Consider the following 5,843-nt stretch of genomic DNA (forward strand, 5'->3'; position numbering starts at 1 on the left):
GCATACGGGTACAGATACTACTATACATCCAAAACAACAGTTGAATTAGTACGTGTATAGGTACACATACAATAGTTCCCGGACTTAAATTGAGTTCTCCAGTATGCGTATGGGTACGCATACCAAGGCTCCCGGACTTCACCTGACCTCGCCAGTACGCATATGGGTATGCATACTAAACCGGTCTTGGATCAACATATACGCAAGTACGCATACTATGTCTATAATCCAATTGTGGTTAAGTGTTATAAACCCTATTTTAATCATTGAAACATTCTTAGAGGATGACAATAGTTGTTTTCAAGAACTATTAGCATCAAAGCAATTTTCAAGTTATTGAAATAATCATTACGAAACATTCCAAGTCTACATCAAATGACTGTATCACACAAATCATGTAAGATGTTACCAGGAGATTTTCACAGGATCATCTTTTGACTTTTTTAAAGAATATAAGATGAACTTGGTTGAAGCGAAAGCTTACCAACACATATTGCGAGAAATATGTAAGCGAGCTAAACTCATCTCGAAATATCAAAATGTGTATAATCGAATACTATATAACAATACGACTTTTGTCTCAATATAGGAGATAGAGTAGAAATAGACTTTCTGAGTGATAGAAGAGTTTCAGTCTCCACATACCTTTTGTTGATGAAGTACCACAAACTCTCCTTAGTAGTTCTTCGTCTTCAATTGATGAACGTCGTGAAGTCTAAAGCTCGAGTACACAATCTATCCTAGTCCGAGACATAGCTATAAGTAGACTATAAATCAAGACTTATAGTTTTGATCACTAACATTGACAAACAAGCTTGAGATAGCAACGGTTGAGAGCTTGACCGAGCAGTGCTCTAACAGTCTCCCCCTTTGTCAATTTTAATGACAAAACTATCAATACATATGAATTACAAAATAAATAAACTTTGTAGTTTCTCATCCAAATGGTTGATCTCATTGGTTCTTCAACATTACTCGAAATCTTCGTTACTTCCAAGTACTCCAGTGATTCTGAACGTGTTCAACTCAGCATCATAGTTGTTGAAGATCCGTAGGAATAACAATGAAAAAACAGTTGCTCTCAATCATTGTTATACAATGTCATAGTATTATTATGCAACACCAAAGTTCAATTGTATCACAACTTTGACAACAATACTATGGTGATATGTACCACTCCCCCTTAGTCAATACTTCATCTCACAATAAAAACCACTCCCCTTTACATAATAATCCATAAATCATATGTAAATGTAGTGTGAACTACACATTAATTCTCCCCCTTTTCGTCAATATAAATTGACAAAGGTAAAAAAACTAGTGGGATCCTAATGAAATTTTCATAGAGGTACTTTATGACAAAAAGAGAACATATCAACTTGGTTTCGATGATTTCACATAGTCGAAACTTAGTGTATTCATCAAGGAGTTTATAAAGATATAAGAAAACTCCTGCAAATTCCACAGCCGCACTCCCCACGAAGATATGGCAATTAAGCACAAGTTCAATTAAGAACTCTCCCCTATAAAATGTCAAATCACATGAAACATGAGTTTGTATCCAAAAAACTCAATTGAATTAACCACAAAGGAAATGATCAATTCAATTGGCTGTGCTCAACATAAGAAAACTTATGGAGCAACACAGTACATTCACAAGGATGTGGATCAGGAAAAGACCAATACTGCGGAATAATCAAAGATTCATTCTATTTTTCATCACTATTTGCATAATGACATAATAGGCTTAACTTAGTTGTCAAAAGTTCATTCTATCTTTTATAAATATTTGCATAATGACATATATTAGAGTTAACTTTTGAGCAAATATGGGACAATCAAGGTTCATGAACGTAAACAACATATCCCATAACAAGTTGCAATATATAGACCATAAAGATTAATACTGCAAAAATCATCTTCCAAATAAACTTGAAAATTTAAATAAATAAATCTAAAAACATTGCAAGATGACAACCGTTGGCAATAGTTATGTGTATTCACAATAATTGTTATTCCAAACCCTAGTTATCCTTCTTAAAAACACAAGAATAAATTCTCATAAGAAGTTTCCTAGACAAAAATCAAGGTTCTTTAATAACCTCATACCTTTCGATGAATCCATCATAGAAGGTGTTGCTGATTTCCTTGATTCTCCATGTTTAATAGTTAGAACACTGACTTTACGATCAACAACACGAGCAAGTTGTCTATCCTTAACGCAGTCCACGATGAGTTTCTTCTGATTCCGTATCAAGATCTTTTGATTATAAAGGATTCTGGCCTGACTATCTATGAGATGGTTTATTTGCAATTGAAGATTTGCAAACTCGACCTTTGAATCATCCTGAAAACGATTTAAATCCTTGACATATTCAGCAATCCAGGAGTTTTTCTCTTTCCTTGCAAGCATCTTCTTCAAAACCATCTCTTGAACAGAATTATGTCCTTGAGTGTCTTCCTCCATATCAAGATCCACAATCTCTTGATATATTGAAGAGTTCCCCGTATAATTTTTGATAGGAGTGGAACAAAACAATATAGAATATAAATATGTTTGTGAACAGGAGAAGAAACCTCTTGTTATGGAAACCTTATGAACTCACACGAAGAGGACACGGACGTTCGTGGACCGGTCACATAAGAAAGATGGATTAAAGAAAAACTCCAATAAGAGAAAAAATCACATTATTTGTTAACATAGCTAAAAAAATTTAGAAGTTTCACTTCAATTTAGAGCCTGAGACAGGATTAGCAGAATCCAAAGATTCAGAAAATTAACATAAAAACAAACACGAAAAAAATACTATCATACAACTAATCTTGAGACTCCCACAATCATCATCCTTGCAACTCTCAAGATAGATACAAGGATGAGATTACCTGGAATTAGGTAAAGGAGTGAGATGTAATCTCACTACGATTGTTGCGGGAAGAGTTGTAAATATTTTTGAGTAATTGTACCCTGTGTTCCCTTCTTTCCATCGATTATAACATATTCTAGAACAATTTTTCATAAACCTTTTAAAGGTACATCAGAAGAATTTTTTTGAGGACGAAGTCTAGGACCTCTAGAAATCGGTTCCAGAGGGGAAGAGTTGAAGAACTTATATCTTCTCGACTAGGTCGGATTTAAGAACTGATTGAACTTAGCGCACAACCTGTGATATCTATAATACAAAACATCATAGGTTTTTGAGCGTTGGACGGTCGGATAACCTTTTGAGAGACAAACATGTGATCCGACCACCCCAGTCCCATCCTAGCAAAAGACATCCGACAGATGTAGCAATTGTAACTTCTTTTTATTATCAACATACATTAATTAGATTCCTCTCACCATTATGATCTTAAAAAACATTAAATGTGACAAAACGATAAATTAAGACCATCATTTACATTTTTGGGGTTAAAAACATAAATAGTTGATATTATTGTTTGTAATAAATTAATCATCCTTTGTCAACCTATATACAAAATAACATTAAAACCTTTATCAATATTTTAAAATAAATAAATTTGGAACAAGTTAAGTATGATAAGGTACCATGAAGAAATATTTTGAACAATGTGTGAATGTATGTTAATTCCAATAAAGTCTAATGTTGAGAAATGTTGTATACTAACAGTAGTTTTGAAGTAAAGGTGCAAACAAATTATAGTTGATTATATTTTTCCGTTCCAAGGTCGAATATTTATTTGAAAAACATCATTATTTAATAATTAGTGGAAACTTTTGAGAAATTATTTGGTTTCGTAGTGCTATACAAGCATTCTAAAATTGATGAATTAATAACATAACCAAATGGTTTAAAATCGTCAAGTTCTGGATTTTTACCTGAATAATAAAACCACGATTGATGAGAGAAAATTTTATTTAAAATCTCTATGTTAAATGAAACCGCAAAATCTATCGTTATGAAAACTACAAACAGGGTCTTTAAATGAAGGAGGAAACATAGTTTTTCTCCTGCAGGTGCACCGCCAGTAATTTAGAAGATTTTGATGATTTGACAAACACTTAAACATTTATCACAGATTAGATTAAGGCAAGGCCGTTACGACATTGTTTATTTAAAAAAATAAATTGTGAACTTATGACGATCGTATAACATTTCCAGAGATAAATGTTGCATCCGACCATCCCGGTCTCACCACAACCATAGATATCTAACGAATGTAATATTTTTAACCTCCTTCCATTACAGATATATGCATTGATGACCCTCATACTCAGTTTCTCACCAATTAACTCAAAGGATTCATATAGCAACAAAACAACAAAGTGAAAAATTAATTGTTACAACCATTTAAAACTAATATTATTACATTCATATATTATTATTCAAAAAGAAGAAAAATATATTTTGATTCATATATTTTTAGAATAAGAACAATAAACATTCATCAAGCTGTGTAACGTTTGAAAATTGTTGCAAGAAAAACCATGAAGTAAGATTAATTTTTCTCATGACGTGTCGTTATGGCACGGGTTATTTCTAGTTTCTATTATATAACAAAATATGATGCGCAAAATAAATAACACAGACATCATAATTTTGTTAACGAGGAAAAAGCAAACGCATAAAAACCCCAGGACCTAGTCCAACTTTGAACACCACACACTGTATTAAGCCGCTACAGAAACTAGCCTACTATCAATGAACTTCAGACTGGAATGTAGTTGATCCCTAACCAATCTCACACTAATCAAGGTACAGTTGCGCTCATTACGTCTATGAACCCCATTAGGATTCTATGCACTTGATTCCCTTAGATGATCTCACCCACAACTAAGAGTTGCTACTGTTGATACATGAAAAATACTCCCCTTAACGAATTAAGGGTACCCTTAAGAGTGGTAACAAATGGGTCAAGGAATGGAGACTTGGGGACTAAGCCCAAGTCTAGGTGGAAAAGGCCCAAAATGATTGAGGGATTAAGAAGGAATTAACAAAGAAGAAAGGGTTTTAGCTTAAGGAGTGGCATTAAAAGTAATTAACAAGTATTATGACACATGGCGCGATGTCAGAAAATGAGGGGCTTTTGGGAAAGCCTATAAAAGAAAGGAAAAGGTACAATGGAAAGGGGGACTCTCTCTCTTACTATTATTGGAATTGTGCGGTTGTATGTGATAGCTAGGACGGGTAGAACCTAGACCGAAATTTGGGTATTAACATGGAGACCACATCCGGAGGCTCGTGCCTAGTCCACAATGACCTACACAGAAGGCACCAGCTTAGGAGCGACTGGAAACTTAAACATACCCTCAATCAACCCAGAAGGAGAAAGGGTAGGAATAGTAACAAATCCGATCACACATGCGAAGAGGCCAAGTGTTCCGCTTGGAGGAGATGAACAACGCGAGGATGAAGGAACACCGCCCACTGAGCCTTCTCTCGACGAAATGCGAAAAGAACTGGAAGAACACGTACGGAGGGAATGATAGATGAAGAAACTCATGAAGGCAGCCAGCATGAGAAGAAATGACAAAAAGACGACAAAGGACGCGGAAGAAGTAGAAGACGAACCTACATCTATGAAACAAGGGGCGATTGCAAGATATTTAGAATCAAACTACAGAGTCGTAAAACAAGACAACTACAACTTCATGGCGAGCCCTTACCTCTTAACGCATGAGACCATTGTAGTGGCGGAGGCAAACCCAATAGCCTACCTGGTGTCGAAACCTTTCCTTACGGGGAGAACCGCCCGGTGGCTGCTCCAACTGTCGGAATTCGAACTCAAGTACCGGCGACCCAATGTCGTAAGAGGACAAGCGATATCTGACCTAATGGCCATGTTCCCAGGAGCAGGGGACGACGAAGTGCACAAACATATAC

This window comes from Papaver somniferum, chromosome 6, assembly GCF_003573695.1.
Source record: "Papaver somniferum cultivar HN1 chromosome 6, ASM357369v1, whole genome shotgun sequence".
NCBI classification, from domain to species: Eukaryota; Viridiplantae; Streptophyta; class Magnoliopsida; order Ranunculales; family Papaveraceae; genus Papaver; species Papaver somniferum.